Source organism: Gorilla gorilla, chromosome 1 (genome assembly GCF_029281585.2).
Source record: "Gorilla gorilla gorilla isolate KB3781 chromosome 1, NHGRI_mGorGor1-v2.1_pri, whole genome shotgun sequence".
Taxonomy (NCBI): domain Eukaryota; kingdom Metazoa; phylum Chordata; class Mammalia; order Primates; family Hominidae; genus Gorilla; species Gorilla gorilla.
Genome location: NC_073224.2, coordinates 5383885 through 5393776, shown reverse-complemented (window position 1 = coordinate 5393776; position 9892 = coordinate 5383885). Strand labels below are relative to the sequence as shown.

The 9892-nt window shown below is 37.7% G+C and overlaps 1 pseudogene; it reads right to left on the bottom strand.

Moving 5' to 3' along the window:
• Positions 1-380: 380 nt before the first annotated feature.
• Positions 381-9044, bottom strand: LOC129533586 (beta-defensin 125-like; annotated as a pseudogene).
• Between the last annotated feature and the right edge of the window lie 848 nt (positions 9045-9892).

The following is a 9892-nucleotide window of genomic DNA, read 5'->3' as shown; positions in this document are numbered from 1 at the left end:
AACTTCATGTCTTAGTCATAATAGGCAGCTCCAAACAATTGTCTTCGTTTTTGTTTTTGGCATGGAAAAATACATAGACATACAAATGTTCACTTAAGACAAAAATTAGCTCGTATATTTGAGTACATCGGAGGAAGACAGATAAAGAATTTAAGTCCAATTAAGAGAATCCTTGTATCTTCTATACATTTCTGTCTACACATTTCTAATTGTAAGGCAACTCTCTTGGCTGTTGTGTTGGTAGTAGCAATTATGTCCATCCCCATGGTCATCCAATCCCTGATGGAATTTTCGTGGTGAAATTGGATTGGTAGAATCAGCTCTTTGGATATTATTTCCAGCAGTATTTCTAGTTCTTCCATACCAGAAGTAAATGTTAATTAATTATGAGTAAGAGCTGTCTGAGAAGGTGGTGGCATAGTCTCGGAAGTAGCGGTCTCAGATGGTGGCATAGTAGTCTTGGGAGTAGTGGTCTCAGATGGTGGCACAGTAGTCTCAGGAGTATTGGTCTCAGGTGTCATGGTTTCTCCAAATTTAGTTGTGTCAAATGTTATCAGATCATTCAACATAGATACTGGGGAACCAGTAAAAGAGTCCACATCACTATAATCAAATGTTATATCCTATAGGTGAATCATAGGAAATGCTGGTCGTCGAGTATATTCATGTGATATTATTATAGAAATGCAGCATGATAGCTTGTTCCTACAAAGAAGTATGTACCTTTCAGTATCTAAACATCGTCTTCTGCAATGTCCTATATTATTCTTCCAACATTTTTGGGGTTCAAAGCTACCTGTAGAGAATAAAATATCGGTCAAGTTTTTAACTCTGGCATCAACATAACTTTTCATTCATTCAAAAATTTACACTGACTGACATCTAGACTAATATGATGTCAAGTACAAAAAGCCATTGAAAGAGACAAACAGGAGAACAAAAAGTGTATATTAAAACTGTGCTATGTGCCATCAAAGAAGTTGTATGGAGAAAAGGAGAAATGTAGAAAAATAGAGGGACGGAGAGATAGAGAGCATACTGAGACTGATACGAAACCTAGAAAGAAAGGATGAAAATGAAAAGCCCAGGACCAGATGGATTCACAGCTGAATTCTACCAGATATACAAAGAAGAGCTGGTATCATTCCTACTGAAACTATTCACCCAAAATTGAGAAGGCAGGACTCCACTTTAACTTATTCTATGAGGCCAGCATCATCCTGAGACCAAAACCTAGCAGAGACACAAGAAAAGCAAAATTTCAGGCCAGTATCCTTGATGAACATCAGTGCAAAAATCCTGAACAAAATAGTAGCAAACTGAATCCAGCAGCACATCAAAAAGCTTATCCACTACGATCAAGTAGCCTTTATCCTTGGAATGCAAGGTTGGTTTGACATATGCAAATCAATAAATGTGATTGCTTATGGATAGCATTTAAAGTACAGAAATTGGTAAACCATGGTGGGTTGGAATAATATGAGAAAAAAAGAGGACTAGAATTAAATTCTAGTGAGTTTCAATATTAAGAGATAAGAGATCAGATAAGAGGAAACGACTTAAAAGGACCAATAAGATAAGTCAGATCAAAACGGGAGAATAAGACTCTAGAGTCTTAAAGCAGACCCCCAGCAGAGCAGAGCTCCAGCAAAGATTTGAATATAATAGTTTAGTTGAGAGACAATTCCTCCTTAAAAAAAATCAGTGGAGAAATGTAGAAATCAGGAGAGCAAGAAATCCAAGAAAAGGTGAGTTATAACCTGTTATTATCATGAGATCATCTATCAACTGCTGGCCAGCAGGATGGCTGTGTTCTGTTTGCTCAGAGGACAATCCCACAGGGAAGCCCAGCAGCCAGGCTACAAATAAGCCTCAGACTCATGGATGAGCCTGGGGGACATGTTACTTTCCGTTATGTGAAATAGACACAAAAAGATAAATACCACATGTTTTCATTCATAGGCAGGAGCTAAAAAAGTTGAGTTCATAGAAGTAGACTGTAGAATAATGATTACTGGAGGCTGGGAAGGGAAAGGAGGATAGAGAGAGGTTGGTTAACAGATAGAAAATTACACCTAGATAGGAGGAAAAAGTTCCAGCATCCTATAGCAGGGGTCCCCAACCCCTGGGCAGCCAATGGGTACTGGTCCATGGCCTGTTAGGAACCAGGCTGCACAGCAAAAGGTGAACAGCAGGTGTACAAGCATCACCACCTGAGCTCCACCTCTTGTCAGATCAGCCAAGGCATTAGAGTCTCATAGGAGCATGAAGCCTATTGTGAACTGTGCATGTGAGGGATCTAGGATGTGTGTTCGTTGTGAGACTCTAATGCCTGATGACCTGAGGTGGAACAGTTTCATCCTGAAACCATCCCCACCACCACCTTCACCTCGTTGAAAAAACTGTATTCCACAAAACTGGTCCCTGGTGCCAAAAGGGGTCCACTGTTCTATAGCACTGTAGGGTGACAGTAGTTAACAATCATTTACTGTATATTTTCAAATAGCTAGAAGAGACGATTCTGAATGTTCCCAATATAAAAAAATGACAAATGTTTGAGGTGACAGATATGCTAATTACCCTGATTTGATCATTACACATTGTATACATGTATCAAAATATCACTCTGCATCTTCTAAATATGAATAATTATTACACATCAACTAAAAGTAGAAGAAAAAATAGCATTTAGTTTTTATTAAAAAAAAAAACTTAAAAAAATGTTTAATTGGGCATCAGGTCCTGAAGGTGCAGTGTTACAGAAAAACCTTGAAGAATGAAAGGGTGCACAGTTACAGTAAAAACTTTGAAGAACTAACATCCATTTATGTTTTCTTCCCATAATAGCCTTGAACTGCAAATAAGGGAATTACCACAGGAAAAAAAAATATTACCAAGCCTCAAAGTTATTCTACATGAGGCTCAAAGGACCTGGACTATTTATCCAGCTTCCCCCGTAGTTGACAGATGATCCAGAGACAGCTGATAATTTTCTGGCATTTCTGGATTGCCCTGTACAGGGGTATTTCACAAGCAGTTGTTGAAAGACTGGAGATACTGACAGTTGCAAGTCGGGCTGATATGCATGAAAACAGAAAATGCATAAAAGGTTATGGGGAAAGTTGTATCAGATGTGACTACATTAAGCAGGAGAGGAGACTGTTTCTTAAAGGACAGAGTGGTCATTTTGTAGTCAAATACTGCTGAGAGGTTAAAAAAAAGATGAAGGCAGGAAAATGTCCATGCTTTTAGTAGTATGAAGGTAACTTCATACTGAGGAGAGCAGCTTCCGAGTGGTATGAAAAAAGAAACCAAATTGCAGTTGGTCAAAATGTGAATGAGAGAGGAGTGAATGCAGGACCTGTAGATGAGACTCTTAAGAAGTTTAGCTCCAAAGAAAAGCAGAGAAATAAATAACTTGTTAGAGAGCAATGTAAGGTTAAGGGAAAGCTTTCAGGTTTGTTTTGAAGAACGAGAAATACCAAATGGTGCTTGCAAGCAATGAGAAAAGAAACAAGCAGTCTGGGCGCAGTGGCTCACACATGTAATCCCAGCACTTTGGGAGATCGAGGCGGGCAGATCACCTGAGTTCAGGAGTTCGAGACCAGCCTGGCCATGGTGAAACCCTGTCTCTACTAAAAAATACAAAAATTAGCTGGGCAAGGTGGCGAGCACCTGTAGTCCCAGCTACTCAGGATGCTGAGGCAGGAGAATCACTTGAACCCGGGAGGCAAAGGTTGCAGTAGGCCAAGATCGTGCCACTGCATTCCAGCCTGGGCAACAAGACCAAGACTCCATCTCAAAAAAAAAAAAAAGCAGAAAAGGAGAGATTAATATAGAATAGGGTGATGAGATGACAGAAGGGCACAGTCACAAATTCACACAGAGCAGACTGATCTTTAGATGGAGAAGACACGTTTCTCCATTTATGGCAAAGGGGACAGAGGAAATGAGTGAAAACTTCCTATTTGAATTGTTTAAATAAATGGGGCATGGGATAAGCTGAGGGGGAGAGCCATGTAGAGGAGAGGAGCAGGAAAATAAAAGACAAATAAAGGTCAGGACAAAATAGTTGTCTAAAAAAGAGGGAAGATGGCTGGGTGTGGTGGCACAAACCTGTAATCCCAGCACTTTGGGAAGCTGAGGCGGGTGGATCACAAGGTCAGGAGATCGAGACCATCCTGGCCAACCTGGTGAAAACCTGTCTCTACTAAAAATACAAAAATTAGCTGGATGTGGTGGCACATGCCTGTGATCCCAGCTCCTCGGGAGGCTGAGGCAGGAGAATCACTTGAACCAGGGAGTTGGCGGTTGCAATGAGCCGAGATTGGGCCACTGCAGTCCAGCCTGGTGACAGAGGAAGACTCTGTCTCAAAAAAAAAAAAAAAAAAAAAAAAAAGAAAAAAGAAAGAAGGTTTATTTACAAGAGAAATGCAGTAGGATTTCCAAGCAGTGTGACTACTCATTTGAGGGGTGAGGATATAAATCTAAAGGGAAACTAGTGTGCTGTATTGTATGTTCATTTATCAAGCAGTAAACGGCATGATCATCTTTCTCAAGACAATTGCCCAAGGAGTACCTAGATAAGTGTATTCTAGGCAGAGGAAGCAGCTAGAGATAAGGCTCTATGGAGGAGGAAGCCTGGTATATGTGCAGAAGAGCAAGTAATTTTCTACACAACCTCATTTGAACTGAATGTGATAATATATATAAAACATATATAGATGTATGTATGTATGTATATATTAGGCTCACAATAATTTGGTTTATATTTTATCCTCTGGGAAATGTTGGCTCTAGTCCAACTTCACCAATTATTTGTTCTACCTTCACTCTTCTAGAGTCATTTATTCTATCTTTGTTATTTTACTGGCTCGATTTTACTTTGTACTTCGTGGAATTTTCTGTAAGTTTCAAGTCTAGACCTTCCACTTCTTTTGTGCAAGACAGACTCTAACCTTGCTTCTTCGTTCCTCACATCTACAAAGATTTATACCTTAATTTTTTTCCTCCAGCATTATCCACACTTGAAATATGTCATCTTGGCTCTCTTCTTCTCCTTTGTCTTTGAATTGCCTTGTTCTGTCAATTATTCTTCAAAATTGTTTCTCACTTACATTTCTTTCTACTGCTTTTAAATTATCCCCTCCATTCTTAAATTAGGCTATAGTCACACGGTCATCAAAGTTTTGGGCCCTTGAAGTACATCTGTGAACTAAACAGACAAAAATCACATGGAGCTGACTTTCTAGCAGAGGGAGACAGATAATAAAAAGTAAATGCACTCCCTGCTAGACTGTATGGTTTACAGACTTAAATCTAAGACCTGAAACTATGGAACTACCTGAAGAAAACATTAGGGAAACACTTCAGGACGTTGGTCTTGGCAAAGATTTCTTGGGTAAGACCTCAAAAGCACGGGCAACCAAAGCAAAAATAGGCAATTAGGATTACATCAAACTAAAAAGCTTGTGCACAGCAAAGGAAATAATCAACAAAGTGAAGATGTAGCCCACAGAGTAGGAGAAGATATTTGCAAGCTATCCATCTGATGAGGAATTAACAACCAAAAGTATATTAACATAAGGAGCTCAAAAAACTCCATTCCAAACAAAAACAAATAATCTGATTTTAAAACAAGCAAAAGATTTGAATAGACATTTCTCAACAGAAGACATACAAACAGCCAACAGGTATACATAAAAATATGGTAAAAACATGGTAAGGATGGTAATTTTTAAATGTATATTTTACCTTAATAAAAAAGTACATTATTTTGTAGATGAAAAGGTGACAAATGGTTTGCAGAAAGAAGGGAGAATAGATTTAAGGGTAATTCATAAACAGGAGTTGCACAAGCCTGTGTAACAAGGTGATGATTAAACAGCTTGAAGGAGGTAAAGGAATTAGTCACACCAGAATCTGAAGCAAGTACATTCTAGGCAGAGGAAACAAACGAAGCTCTATGGGTTGAGTAAGTCTGATATGTTTCAGGAAGAGCACTGGGCCTGTGTGGCTGTAGTGGAGTGAACAAGGACTATAATAGTAGGAGATGAGGTGAGAGAGGTCATAAGGGCCAGATCCTGCAGGGCCAGGTGAGCCACTGTATGGACTCTTGTTACCGCTCTGAGTATAGAGGGGGCCCTAGCAGAGTTTTGAGCAAAAGTACGTGATCTGACTTCCAGTGTAAGCGGATCATGCACTATGTGTCTTCACAAGATGGTAGAAGGGAAGAGCAGAAGGACAGATATCATGAGGAAGCTATGGCAATAACACAGGTGAGAGATGATGGTGACTAGAATCAGAGTGGTAGCAATGGAGGTGACAAGAATAATTGCATTCTGGATATAATTTGCAGGCAGATGTAATAGACTTCCTGATAGATATGAGTGTCATAGGATATAGAAAAATCAAAGATAATTCCAAGAATTTGGTTTTAGCAGTAGAATGATGGCAATTGGGAAAAATTCATAATTTTTTTTTCTAGAGTGACAACAGTCATTTTTTTCAAAGAACTTCAGTCTGGAACTATTATGTTGTTAGGACATGTGATCTTCATCACCAGTATCTCAAAATCCTAAAATTAGAAATATGACTAGCAATTGTATGTTTCTAAGTAGGGGAGCCATCTAGCCAAAACATTATCCCATGTGTGGAGTTCTTTCTAAAACATACCAGATATATAATCAGCTAGCATCAACTTAAAATATATCTATGGATAGCAGTCCACTGATAGCTTGGCTTGGTAAAAAGTTGCTTCACAAGCCATCAGGTGCTATCTCACTTGAAAACACATAATATAAAGCCCAGAGAGACTAAATAGCTAAATTTCAAAACAAAACCTATAAGAGAACACAAAAATGAAAATCTCTAAATCAAAAGAAATGAAAACTACCTCTCCAAAATAAAAGAGAAAGAGAGACATAGACAATTTGTAGAAAAGTTAAATATACATTAAGCATGTATTTGAAGTTCGACTTCCCCATTACTCACAGACATAAATAAAAATTAAATATTTATATATAATATTTCATTTTTAGGACTTGGCAAGTATTCAAAAATTGATAATACATGAAGCAGACAGAAAAAAGTACATCTCCAGGAATTTTATGCTGAATGATTTATGTATAAGAAAGGTTATACTAGCCATCCTTGTCTATAAAATGTAAATGCACTTATTTATGCAAAAACAATTTGGCTAAGTAATTTAAACAGTATCCATTCTATAAAATTTATACAGTCATTGGAAATACAGTTTTTGAAAATATTTAGTAAATGGGAAAATACTAATAGTATAATAGAAAATTTATAAGTATGCTATGCATTTTTATTCAAATAAGAAAACTGAGGAAGAACAATAGATCAAAAATATTTTGTCTCTTTTAACTTCTTTACAATTTTTTTACTTCTTTACAATTTCAAAATTTCCAAATTTTCAACAAATACAGCAGTTTATAATCAGAAATGAATGTAGATATTAATTCTGTAACTCACATTACATCAACATGTGAATCAAGACATAACAGATCATAGGCACAGTTATAACCATTTAATAGACATGAATAGCATCTTTCTAGGCAACATATAACACCTCCAAATTTAACAAAAGCCAAATTTCTTAGTATATAAAGATAATTAAGAAAGTTTAGAAATCTAATGGACTGGATGTTCAAACTCATTTATAACTAAAGTGTCATGAATTCAAACATCAGGACATCATTTTCACATATTAGACTGTAAAACTGGACGTAGTAGAAAACTGAATGTAGTAGAAAAAACAAAAAGGACTGATGAGGGTGTGGGAAGCTGACACTCTTGCAACTGGTGATGGGAGAGAAGAATAGTTCAGCTTTTCTGGCAGGTGGTTTGACTGTGTGTGTGTGTGTGTGTCCACGTGTCCAGTCATAAATGAAAAGACATACATTTGTTTACAAATTTTTCTTGCTGAATTGTTTTTGATAATTAAAGACCTATTTTTCATCAGTAGCGGAGTAATTAATGTGAGGCAATTCATCTGCTCCTCCTCAAAGTTTTACTTATTGATTAAAAATAATGAACCAGGTTTATGTATGGATAAGATGTCTCTAATATATTGCTAGTACATTGCAGAACAATTCACATGGTGCATTTGCAATTGCATTTTTTACAAATCTAAAAGGTATACACATGCAAATATAAATATATTTGTATTTGCTAGGATATATAAGAAATTGGTAACATTGATTGATTCTGAAGGGGAAGACTGAAGAACTGGTATTCTTGGACAGACAAACATTTTTCTTTTCCTTAAACCCTATAAATCTATCGATTGCTTGATACATAAGTCAATTGCAAGTATTATTTTTTAATAAAAAGTTAACAATTTTCAAAAGTAGCATTATTAAATAGTGGAAACAGACTGTTCCTATTCATCTAAAATTAGAAGCTCCCCATTGGTCACTAGTCTGTCTATCCTGTCTTCACTCCACTTATTTCCATTTCTACCCCAAACATATATATTGTCTCTTCCATATGATAGTGCTACAGAATCTACAAACTGTCAATGGACTTGTTCACCGTACCTAAGAACATGAAAGTGAGGGCCTCCCTCTGAAGGTACTCTCCGGGCAAAGAAGAATTCAAGATGCTAGGAGAACTAATAGGACACAACAATGAAATAGATACAACAGAATAATCAAAATGGAAGTGAAGTGAGGCTGAACTAACATTGGATAGTTATGTAGAGAGAGAGATAGGGTGGCTCAGAGCATTAAGGAAATTCTTGTCTTTGGAGAAATGCCTCAGAGGACATCCCAGCTTGCTAGATGCCCCTAACAGTAAGATTCTCAGAGACTAGGGGCATGGAGCTGCCAAAATACGAGCATTCTGCTGCTTTGTTGGCCCAGATTTTCCCTGCAGATTCCCTCTCTTCCCATCATGATACCAGGGGAGCCCAAGGGCAACAACTCATCCTAGTCATCATCTCTGCTTTATAGGGTTCCATTACCTTTGGTCACCTGAGTTAGCAACCCACAGATAATGAAGGTCAGCATCAGGATATTCATGGCTCCTGGGAAGAGAGGAAGCTCTGTGTCCTGAGGAATACAGAACACTGCACAGCAAGGAATTTAAGTGGTCACCTTTACTGGTCTATCATGGGTGATGAACCAGAGAAGGGGAAAATGCCATGCCACCCAGATCACCAGACCATTAATTTGCAACACTGAGTGTGCATGACTCAATAATGTCTGCTTCTAGAAATTATTAAAGAAAGCTGAGGCCTTATGAGATAAGCTATTATCCCATAGAACTGTAAGGTCTGATGGAAAGAAACAGCCCCAAGAGGAAGTTTTTGTTAACTTTAGATGGGCTCAATTGTCCTTCTCCTCTGTCTGTATGCAGCACTTTGTACATACCCAATGACAGCAGAATGGTGTGTAAAGATATCACTTGTGGCAGTCCAATAGCTTACAACATCCGGTATTCACCTTTTCTTCTGAGTGATCACCCCAATATGAATTCCTGTGAAACAAGAAAGACACTTTTTAACTAATAAGTTCATAAGATTCCATCAATTATGAGACAGAAGGAATTTGGAATGAAAATAGTGAAAACAGGAAAACAGGTTTTATTGGTGCTCTTCTTTTTCCCGTTCCGCTGTCCCATCAACTCTTTTTCCTCATTCAGAAATACAAATAAGAAATGAAATATTGAGAGAGAGGAAACATTTTAAAAGGAGAGGGAGAGAGAAAGAGAGAGAGGAGAGAGGCCCAATGTAACATTATGCCCCCCATCCCCACTACCAAAGGAGAAAAATATAGGAGACATTTGTGAAATTGCCCAGTAGGAGTGATCAGCATTTTATCTCCTGGAAGAGTTTGCTGAGCTGTATTTCTCCCACATATGTTTAATA